The 19,291-nt window shown below is 43.7% G+C and overlaps 1 protein-coding gene across 4 annotated transcripts in view; it reads right to left on the bottom strand.

The window, feature by feature from the left end:
* LOC105488298 (CREB regulated transcription coactivator 3) overlaps positions 1-19,291 on the bottom strand; it is a 118,242-nt gene that overhangs the window by 51,857 nt on the left and 47,094 nt on the right. The window lies entirely within an intron of this gene.

Consider the following 19,291-nt stretch of genomic DNA (forward strand, 5'->3'; position numbering starts at 1 on the left):
TTATTATACATTAGTGGGCCTTGGGTCAAGGTAAATAAAGTAGTATATGGAACCGTTTCTTTATAATAACCTAAAAATAATGAAAAATAGTCTGTAGTGTGTTAAGAGAAAAGCTGAAAGAAGAATAAAAGCTGTCATGCAATTGGGGGAGGAGAATCAGAAGATGGTGAATTCATATACTAAATCCCAGAAAACTAGAAAGGACACTCTGAAATGTAAAAGAGGTATATTAAAGAAACTGGCAAGCCATGAGGCACCTATTTGTTCTGCACGGTGTCTTTTAAAATTTTTGATTGAATTCACGATGTTTGAAAATTCAGACTTGAGGATTCTAGGGAAAAATCAGAATTTTTTTTTTTTTTTTTTTTTTTTTTTGAGATGGAGTCTTGCTCTGTTGCCTAGGCTGGAGTGCAATGGTGCAATCTTGGCTCACTGAAAACTCCGCCTCCCAGGTTCAAGCGATTCTCCTGCCTCAGCCTCCCAAGTAGCTGGGATTACAGATGTGTGCCTCCATGCCCAGCTAATTTTTGTATTTTTAGTAGAGACGGGGTTTCACCATGTTGGTCAGGCTGGTCTTGAACTCCTGACCTCAGGTGATCAGCCCGCCTCAGCCTCCCAAAGTGCTGGGATTACAGGCGTGAGCCACCACACCCAGCCATAAATCAAAATATCGTGGCCACACTGAACCACACTCATCTCAGGCTGAAGTTGAGCGTGGCTGCTCCCTGTAGATGGGATACCCACTCTCTTATTATGAATCCTTACACACAAACCATTTCACTGACTCATCATTTTAGACATTCAGAGTGTGTAACCCCTGAGTTAAAGAGGGAAAAAGGAATGCGATGTAAATACAAGTGGAAAAAATACAAATCATCAGTCCCTAAATGGTACAAATGAAAGAAACAGATTCAAGATAAATTTATGGTCAATAAATCCAAAATCCTTTTTAAAGAGATGCTTGGGGTACGTTCTTAACATTTTTGAGACTGGCATCACAAAGGGCAAACTTTTTGGTTGTCAAAAGCCAAATCCTAGGCTAGGCCAATAAATCTCACATAATGGAGCAATGTGTATACATTACGCAATAGATGTGCTTGTGAAATAAAGAAAACAGATTTTCTTCTCCCAGCGCCTCCAGCATTAAGGTGTTACTGACAGAAAAATTGTATATATTTACACTGTACAACATGACATTTTGATATATGTATACATAGCAAAATGATGAAATCAAGTTAATTAACATATCCATCACCTCACATACTAATCATTTAAAACAGAGTTTTCTTTTAGGTCAATTGAGTCACATATAAAATTGGCAGCTCACTGTGAAGGGAATCCTGTGACACAATATGTTTTTATAGGGGACTTCCTTCAGCTAGAAATTAATTTTTCTTTGTTAAACATGGATTTTCTCATTTTGGATTTGAGAATTACTCCTATTTCTCCCAAGTGGACTCATAAAATGTCTGGGCCAATTTAGTCTAACAGTTCCGATCTATTTTTATAATCCAAATCTATAAACTCACAAAATAAAGTTATCTTACCAAGGAACAACTTCTGGGCTGGAAGAAAAATAGCCACTATGATATAGGAAAGCTAGATTTGATCTCAGACAATGGAATACTCTATTCTACAGAATAATATATTGAAATACCTGAAAAATAATGAGACAAACTGATATCAGGTGCTTCTTGGCAAGATGCAATGAGGACACAGGATTTCTTTTTTTTGAGACAGTGTCTCACTCTGCGCCCAGGCTGGAGTGCAGTGGCACAATCTTGGCTCACTGCAACCTCCACTTCCTAGGCTCAGCCTCCTGAGTAGCTGGGACTACGGCACATGCCAACATGCCTGGCTAAATTTTTTATTTTTTCGTAGAGACAGGGTCTCGCCATGTTGGTCAGACTGGTCTCGAACTCCTGACCTCAAGTTATCTACCCCACTTGGCCTCCCAAAGTGTTGGGATTATAGGCCTGAGCCACTGCACAATTACTGCCAAACTGGGCTTCTGGAGGCCAGTTCATAGGGTGGGGAGAAGGGTCTTTAGAAGGCGTTCCCAAAATCAGAGTTCCTGAAATGTCTTTTAGACTTCCTATTAAGTTTATATTTTCTGGCTGGGTGAGGTGGCTCGTCTAGAGTCCCAACACTTTGGGAGGCGGAGGTGGGAGAACTGCTTGAGGCCAGGAGTTTGAGACCAGCCTGGGAAACATAGTGAGACCCTGTCTCTACAAAAAATACAAAAATTAGCTCTACACACAAACAAATTAGCTAGGCATGGTGGTGCATGCCTGCAGTCCAACCCAGCACTTTGGGAGCATGAGGTGGGAGGACCACTTGAGGCCAGGAGTTCAAGACCAGCCTGGGTAACAATGCAAGCCCTCACTTCTACAAAAACAAAAACAAAAACAAACATAAAAAAATTAGTGGGGGCCGGGCGCAGTGGCTCAAGCCTGTAATCCCAGCACTTTGGGAGGCCGAGGCGGGCGGATCACAAGGTCAGGAGATCGAGACCACAGTGAAACCCCGTCTCTACTAAAAATACAAAAAATTAGCCGGGCGCGGTGGCGGGCGCCTGTAGTCCCAGCTACTCAGGAGGCTGAGGCAGGAGAATGGCGGGAACCCGGGAGGCGGAGCTTGCAGTGAGCCGAGATCGCGCCACTGTACTCCAGCCTGGGCAACAGCGTGAGACTCCGTCTCAAAAAAAAAAAAAAAAAAAAATTAGTGGGGCTTGGTGGTGGCCACCTGTAGTCCTTGCTACCGGGCAGGCTAAGGCAGGAGGATCACTTGAACCCAGGTGTTCAAGGCTGCAGTGAACTACGATCACACCACTGCACTCCAGCCTGGGCAACAGAGCAAGACCTTGTCTCTAAAACAAAACAAAAAACAAAACAAAACAAAAGCTTATATTTTCGACTTACCAGCTGCCTCTTTTGCATTAACCCCGCTGCTGGCCCAAATCCTGTATTACTGCTGGTATTCAGTTGTAGGGTGTTAATCTCTGCTTATATTTGATATTTTCTTCTCTTCCTCACTGTGGCCCAATCTCAACTCTCTGCCCCTGCAGTATTTGATCTAACTCCAAACTATATTTGGCTTAACCTTCTCAATTACTTCTCAAAGACCTGCCTTTCTCATCAAATGAATTAGAGTAGCTGTTCAGTCAGGGAAGCTGGAAACTGAAGGAGGTTTAAGGATGAAGTCTGGGCTGGGTGCAGTGGCTCACACCTGTAATCCCAGCACTTTGGGAGGCCGAGGGAAGTGGATCATCTGAGATCCGGAGTTTTAGACCAGCCTGGGCAACACGACAAAACCCCGCCTCTACTAAAAATACGAAAATTAGCCAGGTATGGTGGCACTAGAATCACTTGAACCCAGGAGGCAGAGGTTGCAGTGAGCCAAGATCATGCCACTGCACTCCAGCCTGGGTGGCAAAGAAATACTATGTGCCACTCAAAAGGCCGAGTGCTTCACTTTTTCTACTCCTTTTCAAGTTTTATCCAGGTAAGTTCTTACATGGTTATATCTGCAGAGTACATACAGTATTTTCTTTTTTTATTTTATTATTTTTTTGAGACAGAGTCTTGCTGTGTCACCCACGCTGGACTGTAGTGGCATGATCTCAGCTCATTGCAGCCTCACCTCCCTGGTTCAAGCAATTCCCCTGCCTCAGCCTCCCCAGTAGCTGGGATTATAGGCACATGCAACCACTCCCAGCTAATTTATTTGTATTTTTAGTAGAGACGGGGATTCACCATGTTGGCCAGGCTGGTCTCGAACTCCTGACCTAAGCCAATCCGCCCACCTCGGCCTCCCAATGTACTGGGATTACAGGCGTGAGCCATTGTACCCAGCCTATTTATTTTATTTTTATTTTTATTTTTTTATTTTTTTCTCGAGATAGAGTCTCGCTCTGTCCCCCAGGCTGAAGTGCAGTGGCGTGATCTTGGCTCACTGCAAGCTCCGCCTCCAGGGTTCACACCATTCTCCTGCCTCAGTCTCCCAAGTAGCTGGGACTACAGGTGCCCGCCACCAAGCTCGGCTAAATTTTTTTTGTATTTTTAGTAGAGATGTGGTTTCACCATGTTAGCCAGGATGGTCTCAATCTCCTGACCTTGTGATCCGCCCACCTCGGCCTCCCAAACCGCTGGGATTACAGGCGTGAGCCACCGTGCCCGGCCATTTTTTAATTTTTTGAGAGTCTCTCTCCGTTGCCCAGGATGGAGTGTGGTGGTGCAATCTTGGCTCGCTGCAACCTCCACCTCCTGGGTTCAAGCGATTCTCCTGCCTTAGCTTCCTGAGTAGCTGGGATTAAAGGTGCCCGCCACCACACCCGGCCAATTTTTGTATTTTTAGTAGAGACGGGGTTTCACCATGTTGGCCACACTGGTCTTGAACTCCTGACCTCAAGTGATCCGCCCGCCTCGGCCTCCCAAAGTACTGGGATTACAGGCGTGAGCAATTGCACCTGGCCAGTATTTTAAACATTTCACGTTGCCAGTCAAAGAATGTATCATTTGGGCTGGTTGTAGTGGCTCATGTCTATAATCCTAGAACTGCAGGAGGCCAAGGGGGAGGGTCACTTGAGGCCAGGAGTTAGAGTCCAGCCTGGACAACACAGTGAGACCCTGTCTCTACAAAAATTTTTGTTAAATTAGCTGGTGTGGTGACATGCACCTGTAGTGCTAGCTACTCAGGAGGCTGAGGCTGAGGCTCAGGATCCCTTGACCCCAGGAATTTCAGGCTACAGTGAGCTATGATTGTGCCACTGTACTCCAGCCTGGGTGGCAGAACAAGACTCTGTCTCTTAAAAATAACAACAGGCTGGGCGCCGTGGCTCATGCCTGTAATCCCACCACTTTGGGAGGCTGAGGTGGGTGGATCACAAGGTCAGGAGTTCAAGACCAGCCTGGCCAACATGGTGAAATCCCATCTCTACTAAAAATACAAAAATTAGCTGGGCATGGTGGCGCATGCCTGTAATCCTAGCTACTCAGGAAGCTGAGGCAGGAGAATTGCTTGAACCCAGGAAGCAGAGGTTGCAGTGAGCTGAGATCACGCCACTACACTCCAGCCCGGGTGACAGAGTGAGACTCTGTCTCAGAAAATAAAAATAAAAATAACAACACCACCACCACCCCAAAAATACATATGTTTCAGAGTCAAAGAAACAGTTCCAGTTCAGGATGTTCCACTTATTAACAAGTTACTTCATCTTCCTTATCAAAAAAGTGGAAATGATAATAACTTCCACGGGCTTGTTGAGAAGACAAAATGATGTTACATACGTAAGAGCTGCTTGTCCCAGGGATACCCGGACATTGGAAAGGAGGATGAGTGTCTGCATGGTGGAACACTGGGAAGCATCTTGTCAAAGGTGGGGCTGACCTGCAGAGTCCTTTCATGGTCAGGAGTAGCAGCATCACTATTAGGGACTGCCCCAGCATTCTGAGCCTCCCACAGTGCTCCCCAAGGGTCCTACAGCTCAGGCACCATCTGTTGCCATTGCAAATCACCTCAGATGTCACCCAGCTGCAGCCTGGGATGAATGGCTAAAAAAAAGTTGACTGGCCCACGTGACTTGCTTTGGCCAATGGCTTATGAGCAAATGTGATGTTCATATTGTTAGAACAGAAACTCATATTCTTCCTTCTGCCATGAGACTACCACGTCTTAAGTAGGGGATGCTCCCTCAGTCTCAGTTACAACAGAGAAGATACACAGAGGAGAGCCATAGAAGGTATTCCGGCACCACTGGCAAGTAACATGAGTGAAAAATAAATGTTTGTTGAGAGTCTGAGTTTTTAGATTGTTCCAAAAGCGAAGCTGGCTAATATGGTAGTGATGGCAGAGAGAGACTGAATGAAACAGAAAATTCCATTTTTCTTACCTTTTTTTTTTTTTTTTGAGACAGAGTCACACTCTGTCCCCAGGCTGTAGTGTAGTAGCGTGATCTCAGCTCACCGTAACCTCTGCCTCCCAAGTTCGAGCAACTCTCCTGCCTCAGCCTCTTGAGTAGCTGGGAGTACAGGCATGTGCCATCACGCCTGGCTAATTTTTTTATTTTTTTTATTTTTAGTAGAGGTGGTTTTGCCATGTTGCCCAGGCTGGTCTCGATCTCCTGGCCTCAAGTGATCCACCCACCTTGGCTTCCCAAAGTGCTGGGATTACAGGCGTGAGTGAGTCACTGCGCCTGACCTCATTTTCTTGAAGAACAAGGGAGGTGTAAGTCAAAAGAAGCTGCGAATGGGAGCCAGGCACAGTGGCTCAGGCCTGTAATCCCAGCACTTTGGGAGGTTGATGTGGGTGGATCACTTGAGCTCATAAGTTCGAGACCAGTCTGGGCAACATGGCAAAACCCCGTCTTTACAAAAAATACAAAAATTTGTCAGGTGTGGTGGTTCACGCTTGTAGTCCCAGCTACTTGGGAGGCTGAGGCAGGAGGATCACTTGAGCCCGGGAGGCAGAGATCCTGCCACTACACTCCAGACTGGGTGACAGAGGGGAGACCCTGTCTCTAAATAAATAAATACAGAAAGCAAGCAAGAAAGAAATGAACCTATAAACGGGAATTGACGTATTTTAAGGAGGGCCTTAGGCTCAGGCTCTGAAAAGCACTCTCCTGTTTCAGAACATGGGACCTAGACATCAAATGAGGAAGAGAGGGCTTCTGTGCCTCCATATATAAATGCTTCTCCACATCAGTGTCTGGAATCCAGTGCTAGATAGACCGGGGAGGGGAGTGACATGGATAATACTAATGGCAGAACTCTTTCTGTAATCAAACAGCACACGTGAATCTTCCAAAAGAAGCAGAGTTGTGGATTTCCAGGTAGAAGTTTAGAGCTAATGGCAGACAGTACCATACTCCCGGAGTACTTCCCCAAGGGACCTGGAGCTCAGTTACATGAGATCTCAGTTACATGTAGGTGCACACCTACCTATCCCATAGCATCTGAAAGCTGCAGCCTGGGATGAATGACTGAAAAGTTGCAACTAGGTTTCGTCACCTGGGGGGAAATTACTTCCTCTAATTTAGACACTATTGATCTATCAATGTGACCTACGTTTGCATTAACTATTTGGGTAGATGTACCATACTGTTGGCATATCACTATGTTTGTGGTTAATTAGAAACTCCAGATCCTACTTGACTGGTAAACCATAAGCAGATTCCTACATAAGCCCATGTTGTGTTAGGAAATGAGCTGAAGTCCAAGAATTGGAGAGTTGTTGTTTATTATCAACTAGGAAGATTATCATTAGTAAAATTATATATGGTACAGTATATTCTTTATGTGTGAACAATCAAGACATACTTTTTTCTTCCGCAGCTAAGTAGAAAAATAATTCTAGCTTATAGTTGTATTTTTAATACAAAGTTATTAAAAACAGGAGAAATGTAATTTCCAAATACCTTGAAGTGAAATATGGGTTTCTAAATGCTAATGGTATGACCAAATACATCCTTCCATGTAAGAAGTTCTACAGGGCCAGGCACAGTGGCTCACGCCTATAATCCCAGCACTTTGGGAGGCCAAGGTGGGTGGATCATGAAGTCAGGAGTTTGAGACCAGTCTGGCCAACATGGTGAAACCCCATCTCTACTAAAAACACAAAAACTAGCTGGGCATGGTAGTGGGTATCCATAGTCCCAGCTACTGGGGAGGCTAAAGCAGGAGAATTGCTTGAACCTGGGAGGCAGAGGTTGCAGTGAGCTGAGATTGCGCCACTGCATTCCAGCCTGGGCAACAAAGCGAGACTCCATCTCAAAAAAAAACAAAAAGTTCTATCAAGTTTTAAAAAATATATTAAAAACATGCAGAAAAGCAGGAGTAAGCATATAAATGGTTAATACTTTGAAAAAGTATTGATCCAGAATACCACAACCTCAGCATCTTTACAAAGGGGTGCCTAATCGATATTCTCAAACAGAAGCAATTCTACATAGGATAACTCTTGGTAGCTTCAATGACAGGCCTCATGATGACTCGTGATCAAGAAAAAAAGTGATAAAACTCCTGCAAGAGCAATATGTATTTTCCTGGAATACCACTGTCAACACTGGGAATGTATACTGGCATGAAGCTTCAATATTACAGAGGACTGCACTGGAATGTGAGGTCACAATTATTTTATGCTTGAGCCAGGGGTCATTTATGTGGCAACTTCAACCATCTCAGCGGCGAGCCAGAAAGCAAAGAAAGCCTCTAAATAACAAAAATGGATAAGAACCCCAGAGGACAGCAGTTAGAAAGGAACCCCACCGGTTCTCCATTATACCCCACCCAAGTCTAACAAACTGAGGCACCTCGTTTTCCAGCTTGCAGCAGGTGAAAATAAGGTGGGGATAGGCAAAGGAAGGGAACTGGAGTTGCTGGCTTAGCAGAGAGAGCTACACAAGTAAAAGCAAGAGGGAGTGGAATTCTGTTCTTTCTGTCTACAGATGGGAAACCAAGATCCAGAGAGCTGAAGTGATTTTTCTCAAGATCACAGAGCTAGTTTGTAGTAGCCTAAAAACTTAAACTCAGGATCCCGAGCCTCACTCAGTATTCTCTTCACCTCACCGCTTTGCCTCCTTTGCTATATAGCCTACATAAAATCAATTCTTTTTGAGATTTTAGACAGATTTGTACTGATATATACAGAAGTTAAAAAAAAAAAAAAACTATTAAGAAATTTTCCAGACTGGGTGCCATGGCTCCTGCCTGTAATCCCAGTACTTTGGGAAGTCATAGTGGGAGGCCTGCTTGAGCCCAGGAGTTCGAGACCAGCCTGGGCAGCATAGCCAGACCTTGTGTCTGCTAAGAATTTAAAAACTAGCTAGGCACAGTGGCACACACCTGTAGTCCCAGCTACTTGGGAGGCTGAGGCGGGAAGATACCTTGAGCACAGGAGGTGGAGGCTGCAGTGAGCTATCATCATACCACTGCACTCCAGCCTGGGGGACACAGTGAGACCTTGTTGCTTAAAAAAAGAAAAATGAAAAAGAAATTCTCCAGATAAACTGTACTACGTTCTCCTAAATCTACTGAAGATTTAAGATTCAATTACAAGATAACAGTCTTGCTAAGATACCTGACTACGAAGCAATATAAACGGCACACCTACAAATTGACATTGGTTCCAGTAGTCTCATTTGGAGTAAGTAACTAACTTAATATTATGTAAATGGTTAGCTAAAAGTCACAAAGCTATTCATTGACGACAATGCTTCCTCTGATAGAATTGAAATGCTACCCCAACCCTTCTTAATTCCTCTGTATACTTGGGTTTGTATGTGTTTCCGACAGAGCTTGGGTAGGAGAGGAGACTAGTTGGAAATGTAGCTGGTATAGAGACACCAGATAGGGTAGTTAATGCTTGGTTCTGATGGCATCCTTAAACTCATCATTTAGCTCTACCGGCCGCCAGCTTGCCCGTGATGCTGCTTGGTTCTTCTTTAGTTCATGTCTTCAGTTCTTGACAAATCCGCGGGAGATTGGCCACCAGTACTAAATAAATTTCTGTTGGTGTCCAGGCTGGGCAACATAATGAGACCACACTCTTTTTAAAAAATTCCGCTGGGGGCTGGGCGCGGTGGCTCACGCCTGTAATCCCAGCACTTTGGAGGCTGAGGTGGGCGGATCACCTAAGGTCAGGAGTTGAAGACCAGCCTGACCAATACGGTGAAACCCCGTGTCTATAAAAATACAAAATTAGCCAAGCATGGTGGTACATGCCTGTAATCCCAGCTACTGGGGAGGCTAAAGCAGGAGAATTGTTTGAATCCAGGAGACGGAGGTTGCAGTGAGCTGAGATTGCACCATTGCACTCCAGTCTGGGCAACAGGAACGAAACTCCATCTTAAAAAAAAAAAATCCTTTGGGGAAGAGTGGAGATTTAACAAGTTTAGGAAGTAAGGCAGGTTCCTGAAGCTTGCAGGGCTCTTTATTTATATGCAGGCTAAAGCTAATGGAAGATGTTATAGCCTCCCTGTTTAAAAAAGGACAAGTCTAAATAACAAAGGAACAACTGTGCCTCTCTTGGGAACCCAGCTGGAGATCATTCTAGGCCACTGCCAGCACCTCCTTTGATTCTCATGACAAGTGCGGGAGTCGTGAAGGCCTGCCTACAACAAAGGGGCTGCTATTAATTCACACTGCCTTGGGGTTAAATGGATCATTTAAGTCTACCTTATAAACTAAGCCGAATAAAAAAGGATGTCATACTTGGTTAAATACCCTATTATAACATCATTCAAAAAAAAGAAAAGAGGGGCCGGGCGTGGTGGCTCAAGCCTGTAATCCCAGCACTTTGGGAGGCCGAGACGGGCCGATCACGAGGTCAGGAAATCGAGACCATCCTGGCTAACACGGTGAAACCCCGTCTCTACTAAAAAATACAAAAAACTAGCCGGGCGACGTGGCGGGCGCCTGTAGTCCCAGCTACTCAGGAGGCTGAGGCAGGAGAATGGCGGGAACCGGAGAGGCGGAGCTTGCAGTGAGCTGAGATCCGGCCACTGCACTCCAACCTGGGCGACAGAGCGAGACTCCGTCTCAAAAAAAAAAAAAAAGAAAGAAAAGAAAAGAGAAACTTAAAGAGAAGTTCAAAATGTATTACAAACCTCCAGCATCAGACCTGCCAGCACCCAGCCAGCCTCTCTGACAGCAGCCTCCGACACTCTTCCTTTGCCCTGTGCAGGGCCTAGGTATGCCAGCAGGCAGGGGCTTCGGGTCACAAAACTCCTGTGAGGCTCCTAGCTGTTCTGGGTTTTGGAAGGCTTTTCCCCCAGCAGCCTGCCAAGCATCACACTATCTCCGGGGCTAGTCTAGTCCATTCTCGCATAAGTGATTAGACCCTCAGAGCCCTTGAACCACCTAGATGGCTTTTTTGTTTGTTTTTAACCTGGAGGCTATGCCTTTTTTGACCAGCTGATTTGGGGATCCAATCTTCTCCAAAGGACTAAATAAGCCTTGCTGTGAGGAATGAAAAGAAGAGATGAAGAGCAGAGCAGACCAGCGAAGGCGCCAGCACCCAACCTTCTGATTTAGGCCCTGGCCTATCACCATGTCTGTGGCCCTTGTGTTGCCCCTTCCCAGTCTGTATTTTTAAATGAAAGATAAAAGGGAAGTAAAGTTAACAGATAGACTAAGTTAAAAGGTGACTCCAGAAAATGATAGAGATAAAACTGTTTTGGGGTTGTTCTGTTTTGTTTTTAGCAGGTAAAGTCAATAACAGACCAATCAAAATGATCACAGAGGGCCAGGCAAAACAGTATCTCAAAACAAGAAATAACAGCTGGGAGGCCGGGCGCGGTGGCTCAAGCCTGTAATCCCAGCACTTTGGGAGGCCGAGGCGGGCGGATCACAAGGTCAGGAGATCGAGACCATCCTGGCTAACACGGTGAAACCCCGTCTCTACTAAAAAATACAAAAAACTAGCCGGGCGAGGTGGCGGGAGCCTGTAGTCCCAGCTACTCAGGAGGCTGAGGCAGGAGAATGGCGGGAACCCGGGAGGCGGAGCTTGCAGTGAGCCGAGATCGTGCCACTGCACTCCAGCCTGGGCAACAGCGTGAGACTCCGTCTCAAAAAAAAAAAAAAAACAAAAAACAAAAGAAATAACAGCTGGGCATGGTGGTGGCTCACACCTGTAATCCCAGCACTTTGGGAGGCCGAGGTAGGAGGATCACTTGAGCTCAAGAGTACAAGACCAGCCTGGGCAACACAGAGAGACCCCATCTCTTAAAAAAAAGAAGAAGAAGAAGAAATAACAACAATGCATGAAACACTCCCAGAGTTCATGCTGGGGGATCCTGCTCAAGAAAAGGTGGAGAATAAGGTCTATGTCTCAGGCAGGGCTTCTCACCTGGAGAAGGTGGGTGACGTTTATTCCCTGACGGTGATGGAGTAGGCTGTAAGCAGTGAGACCTCGGATTCCTCCCCCAGCATCTTCCCTCCAGCATTTGCACAGTGGCAGCCACACAGTGGGCTCCAACACATGTTTGCTGAATTACATAATGTTTCTAAATGATTTGGCTCCAAAGAGGAATGTGTACCCCCAGGGAATTTACAGGATGAGCACAGGGTATGGGGAAAACATTAGAAGTTCTGTTTCCACTTAGTTTTCTATTTTTTTGTGTACTTAATATTAACAATATATACAATAACAATATATACAATACAGTGTTATATGTACATAATTTAAAAAACAAAGAACATACCCAAATTGGGGATATAAAACTCTTTTCACTACTAGGCTGCATAATCAAAAAGTTTAAATGCAAAATGTTAATAATTATTAAAAACTGGTGAGGGCTATAGGGGAGCTTCTTATTCTTCTCCTTCTACTTTTCTGCACAGTTACAAATTTCCACGATAAAATGAAGAATTTCAGCTTCAAGTTCTCAGGGATGGCATGGCAGGGTGAATGCAAACCCAAGCCTCTAAAGGCATTTTACTGTCTTTCCAGGGAGCGCCACCCAAGCCTCCACAGAAGTAGAAGTTTTAAACTGCCTGTTCCCATCCCTGCCTCCCTACCTGGTGTGATATCTTTGGTGGTGAGGGAGGCCTTCTGTTGAGTGTAGTTCTCCTTTTAACTTTAATGCTAATAGGACAATGACTAGAGAAATATGTTCTGGGTAAATCAGGTTTGCCCATTTATCTCCTCCAGAGGAAACTGATTTGCTTCTTATGGTGATAGAAAGGAACTGCAGAAGGGAAGAACTGGCTTTTGATCAACTAAGACGTGAGCAGTGACAGGAGTCCAGCCTAGTGGCTGGTGAGGGAACTGGCCAAAGGCACCCTTGGAGGCCAGAAGAGTCAGGTAGGCACTTCAGGGCAAGTAGGAAATAAGTCAAAGTGCCTGTTCATCCCACCACCAACGTCTTCCTGCCGTAGGAAACATATGTAAAAGACAGACACCTGCCAGCCTGCCTACTCCCTCCTTTCACCCCCACTGCATTCTGAATCACACCAGATCCACCACTGTGATTCAACTTGGTAGGACACTTCACTGAGTTTAGAAGAGATCTGTAATTTGGAATTAAAAGAGAAAAAACAAAGGGGAGGAGACAGATGAAACAAGAATGGCAAAATGTTGAAAAATATTGAATCTGGTGATGAGTCTAAGGGGGTTCTTTATTCTACTTTGGGGTAGATTTTACATTTCCAAACAACAAGTTTAATTTTTTAATTACAATTATGATACTGTCATAAATTAAAGGTGCCTTTTCAGTTTTAACTCAGTAACTTCTACATACATGCCAAAAAAAGAGATGAAGGCCATGTTTTCTACCATCTAACCAGCAAACAAAACAAAACAACTTTTTTTCACACTATTGATAACTTTAAAAGGACAAAGTAAGTGTACGATGTCACAAAGGAGCTAGGAAAGTATAAGAGAAAACATGTCTGGAAAGAATAAAATGCTCTGGAATATTTAGTTAGATATAGCACATGGTAATTCTAAATAAAGCATATTGAGTTTTTTAAAAAACTTACATCCTGTTTTTGATTTAAAAGAGCATAGGGTACTTTTCGTCATCTGGCCACTGGCTCATGAAAAGACACACACAGTGTCCTTGTCCTGTTCTGTCTGGCCTCATAAGCCACAGAATTTGGAATGACCTTCCGGGCCAGCCAATGCAACCAGACAGCATCCTCACCAAAGGCCATCTAGCCGCCACCAGACCCCTCTGAAGATGGGAACGGAGTACTTTCCCAGGCAGGCCACTCCTTTCTCATCCAGCCATGCTTCTGGTATGTTCTCCCTTAGGCTGAGCTGTAAAGTGTTCCTAAGCAATCACTATCTCTTGGGAGAATCTGCCCAGATGAGAGGTTGCTAAAAATTCATCATGGTTTAAACAGCAGAAAAACACAAAAATAAAATTAAAAAAAAAAAAAATCATCATGGTAAGAACTTTAGTCTCCATGACAAACCAAGCTACCAAAAATGGAAGAACTGGTCCCTGAAACCAGATTCTCCATTTAATTTGAGTTAAAGCCATAACTGGATCTGGGTGCTTGTTTGGAGATTGAGTTGGTCTGGCATTCCTTTTGTCAAACAAACAGAAAAACCTAGCAGGCCGAGTGCAGTGGCTCACACCTGTAATCACAGCACTTTGGAAAGAGGCTGAGGCGGGTGGATCACCTGAGGTCAGGAGTTTGAGAGCAGCCTGGCAAACATGGTGAAACCCTGTCTCTACTGAAAATACAAAAATTAGCTGGATGTGGTGGCACACGCCTGTAGTCCTAGCTACTGGGGAGGCTGAGGCAGGAGAGTTGCTTAAACCAAGGAGGCGGAGGTTGCAGTGAGCCGAGACTGTGCCATTGTACTCCAGCATGGGCGACAGAACAAGGCTCTGTCTCAAAAAAAAAAAAAAAGGAAATACATTTAATCCTTGTAATCATTCAGACACTTGCTCTAAAATCACAATGAAACGTACAGAGAAATGCTAAAGAATTTTTTCCCAGGGGAAGGCAAGAGCCAGTGTGAGGCTTTTGCCTGTGACACAATAATTACTACCTCATTTCCTCTTTCCTTCCTTATAAGCCAGCCTTAGAGCCTACTCGGTCAAGCTATAGTGGACAGGGCCAGGATGTTCCAGGCCATGGTCCTCTTCCTTGACCCAAGAACCAGGACTGTCCACTTCCCCAAGGCTATCGGTCCCCAGTGGGGAAGAGTGGAGCACAGCTGTCCCTCAGTACAGCAGGGGTATTGGTTTCAGAGCCCCCTACAGACACCAAAATCTATGCATACTCAAATCCCTGATATAAAAGGGCATAGTATTTGTATGTAACCTACAAACATCCTTCCATATACTATAAATCACCTCTAAATTATTTATAATACCTAATACAAAGCAAATGCAATGTAAATAATTGTCATACTGTATTGTTTAGGGGATAATGACAAAGAAAAAACATGTTTAGTAAGGATGCAATTTTTTTTCTAATATTTTTGATCTGTAAGTGGTTGAATCCACATATGCAAAACCCTCAGATAACGGAGGGCCAACTGTACAGGCAAAGATCCACACCTCACAGGCACACAGCAAGATTTCGCTTCTTAGACACAGAACAGACAGATTACAGGCACTTAGAATCATTAGTAAATAAGAAAATTCAGGCCCTGTTGTAATCATCACTTTTAAAGATAACTAACCAGCTTACATCACATTATTTAAATAAGTAATATATTGGCATTCTCAACAAATACACAATATAACTGGAGAGTGACAAGGCATCCTCAATTCTTGTTCCCCTTCGACCCAGTTCCCACCTCGCAATGGATAACCAGATTTTTTGCTTCTTGTGAGTCCTTTGAAATAGTGATTATGCATGTACCGCAAATAATACACACTACTTCTGCTCTTTATTATACATATATGTATAATATGATAACTATATATATGCATTTATAATTTGCCATCTTTACCTTTTTTTTTTCTTTTTGAGATGGAGTCTCGCTCTGTCGCCCAGGCTAGAGTGCAATGGCACGATCTCAGCTTACTATACCTTTTGTCTCCCAGGTTCAAGCAATTCTCCTGTCTCAGCCTCCTGAGTAGTTAGTAGCTGGTATTACAGGCATACACCACCAGGCCTTGCTAATTTTTGTATTTTTAGTAGAGACGGGGTTTTGCCATGTTGGCCAGGCTGGTCTCGAACTCCTAACCTCAGATGATCTGCCCACCTCTAGCGCTGGGATTACAGGGGTAAGCCACCGTGCCCAGCCCATCTTTACCATTTTTAAGTGTACAGTTCAGTGGTAATAAATACATTCGGCAGGGTGCGGTGGCTCATGCCTGTAATTCCAGCACTTTGGGAGGCCAAGGCAGGTGGATTACCTGAGGTCAGGAGTTCCAGACCAGCTTGACCAACATAGTGAAACCTCATCTCTACTAAAAATATAAAAAATTAGCTGGGAGTGGTGGCGCATGCCTGCTTGGGAGGCTGAGACAGGAGAGCTGCTTGAATCCAGGAGATGGAGGTTGCAGTGAGCTCAGACAGTGCCACTGCACTCCAGCCTGGGCAGCAGAGTGAGACTCCATCTCAAAAATTTAAAAATAAATAAATAAATATATTTATATCCCTTTTTCTCCCTCATCCGCCTCTCCCTTTCCTGCCCTCTGGTAGCCACCAATCTATCTGTGTGTCATGGTGAGATCTACTTCTTTAGCTCCGACATATGAGTGAGAACATGTGATATTTGTCTTTCTCTTATTTCACTTAACATAAATGGCCTCCAGTTCCACCCATGTTGCTGTAAATGATAGGATTTCATTCTTTTTTATGGCTGGATGATATTCCACTGTGTATACATAACCTGTTTTCTTTATCCATTCATCTGCTGATGGACAGTTAGGTTGATTCCATATTGTAAATAGTGCTGCAATAAATGGGAGTGCAGATATCTCCTCTCTTTTTACACAAATGATAACATACTAAAACACTGTCTGTACCTTACTTTTTAAACTTAATCTTCAACTAAATTTCTAAACCTGATTCCAGTTTCTTAGAGCCTCCTTCTCAAAATAGCCAAGCAAAAATATTAGACAACTCAACAAAATTAAAAGTCAAAACTGTCAGGGAACATATACCAACACTATAATTGACTTACTCTTTTCCAGACCGATTTGGCCAATTTCTCCAACCCCTTATATCCTTCTCAGTATTACTTGGTCCTCAAAGAACAGAATCACAAACTGCTTCCTCCTCTCCTCTATTAGCTCTTTCCATCTGCATTTAAACATGGGCCAAAGGTTGGGCCTGATGGCTCCCCTCTGTAATCCCAGCACTTATAATGATAATGGGGAGACTAAAAGTGGCAAGATTAACTGTCACTGGGAAGTGCCACAGCTGGGAAGAGGAGAGCCAGTGTGAGCCACTGCACTGCAGCCTGAGCAAGAGGGCAATATTCTATCTCAAAACAAAACAAAACAAAACGAAACACATGGCCCAGCCTCTCCCAGGTAAAGCTGGGGAGGGAGGAGACACATAAGTTGTTAACTTGATGCATCATCCTATTCCTCCTACCTGCCCCTGTGTCTCTCCTCTTCACAGTCAAGCTTTGTGATGAAGGAGTTGCCTCAGTTCCACTTCCTCAACTCCCACAGACCTCAGCCCCCACGCCTCTGTTCCACCCAAATTTCCCAAGATAACCACAGACTTTGCTTGCTACTAAATCCAAATGGGCATTTTCAGCTCCTGACCTCTTGGAAGCACTGGACATTACTGACAGTTTGCTCTACTGAAAACATTCTTCTCCTGGTTCCTGGGGCTCCATGCTGTCCCATTTTCTCCTTCCTCTCTGTTTCTTTCCAGTCTTCTTTGCACACTCCTGAACTTCCTGACGATCCTTTAGTGCTGGGGTTCCTCAGGGCTCTGTCATATAACTCCATCTCTCTAGCCCCGATCTCTCTCCAGAGCTTCAAACTTGTAGATTCAACAGCCCACTGGACCACACTCTCCTAGGACTACCTGCAGACACTTCAAACTCAATATATTTAGAAGTAAATTTGCCATCTTCCTCCTAAACCAGCCCCTATGTGTTTCAAATCGCTGGGAATGGCGCCACTCAACGGCCTAACCCAGAAAGTTTGGGGTCATCCTTGAGTGCTTCCTCCTCATCCCTGCACATCTCAGTCATCACCAAGTCTGGTCATTTTGACCATCTATTTATTTTTATGTATTGTATTGTATTATTTATTTATATTTTAGAGATGAAGTCTCACTGTGTTGCCTAGGCTGGCCTCAGTTTCCTGGGCTCAAGTGGATCCTCCAACCTCAGTCTCCTGAGTAGCTGGGACTACAGATGCAGGCCACTGCACCTGGCCATTTTGACTTTCTAAACACCTCTCGAACCCAATACTATCCTCAATTCCTCATCTATCCATTCTCCCCTGGATTACTGCAACAATCTTGTCACTGGTCTTTTTGTCTCTAATCTTGTTTCCTCCAACCTAGTTCTACACTGCAGTCAGAATAATCTTCCTAAAACACAAATCTGAGCATATCACTCACCTGCATAAAACCCATTAATAAAAGGATTTTTAAAAAAGACCCTAAGAAGCCAATTTTAAAGTTCATTTGGTTGGCAAGTAACACTGGTGTAAAATGAATAAATGAATAAATAAATAAATACAGTTCATCTGGAAAAATAAACATGCAAGAATAGCCTAGAAAAATCACTGAAAAGCAGCATGAAAATGAATTAATCTTAGCAGGTTTCTAAAATATAATATGAAGCTATAATCATTAATTAAAATAGTGTGATTCTGGTGTATGAATAGACACATAGATTAATGAAAGAGAATAGGAAGCCTCAAAATACAATGAAGCATATGAGAATTTAGTTTATGAAGGAGGTAGCATTTAAACCATTAGAGAAAAGATGATTATTCAATAAACAGTGTTGAGACAATTAGCTAGCAAAGTGGAAAAAAATTAAGCCAGATTCACACTGCATACCTTACACTGGCATAAGCTCATGATGGATCAAAGATTTTGTATTTAAAAATAAAAGTATAAAGTGTTAGCAAAAACAAAAGAAGATAACTTTCTAACTATAACAAAACACCTGGGCGCAACCAAAAAGGCATTAACTTTTTTTTTTTTTTTTTTTTTTTTTTGAGATGGAGTTTCATCCTTGTAGCCCAGACTGAAGTGCAATGGCGCAATCTTGGCTTACTGCAACCTCCGCCTCCCGGGTTCAAGCGATTTTCCTGCCTCAGCCTCTTGAGAGGCTGGAATTGCAGGCACCTGCCACAACGTCTGGCTAATTTTTGTATTTTTAGTAGAGATGGGGTTTCACTCAGTTGGCCAGGCTGGTCTCGAACCGCTGACCTCAGGTCATCCACCCACCTCAGCCTCCCAAAGTGCTGGGATTATTATAGGCGTTTGAGCCACTGCGACGGGCCAACATTAACTTTTGACACATCAAAAAATTGCCATGTCTGTTAGAAAAAAAAAATCTCATTATAAAGAAAGTCAAATGACAAGTGGCAAACTTAGAAAATATTTACATCTCATATCACAGAAAAATGGCTAGTTTTTCTAATATATAAACCCTCCTAAAAAATCAGTAAGAAAAAGATCAACCACACAAAAGAATTAAAGGCAAAAGATATGAGCAGATTGTTCACGGTAAAGATAATACAAATGGTTCATAAACAGGAAAAAACACACTTTCCTCATCAGAAAAATGCACAAATTAAAACTAAACAGAAACATAATTTTTCATCTATAAGACTAACAAAGATCAAAAAGTTTGACAAAACACTGAGTTGGGGAGGATGTGGGCAAACAGGCAC

This window comes from Macaca nemestrina, chromosome 7, assembly GCF_043159975.1.
Source record: "Macaca nemestrina isolate mMacNem1 chromosome 7, mMacNem.hap1, whole genome shotgun sequence".
NCBI lineage: Eukaryota > Metazoa > Chordata > Mammalia > Primates > Cercopithecidae > Macaca > Macaca nemestrina.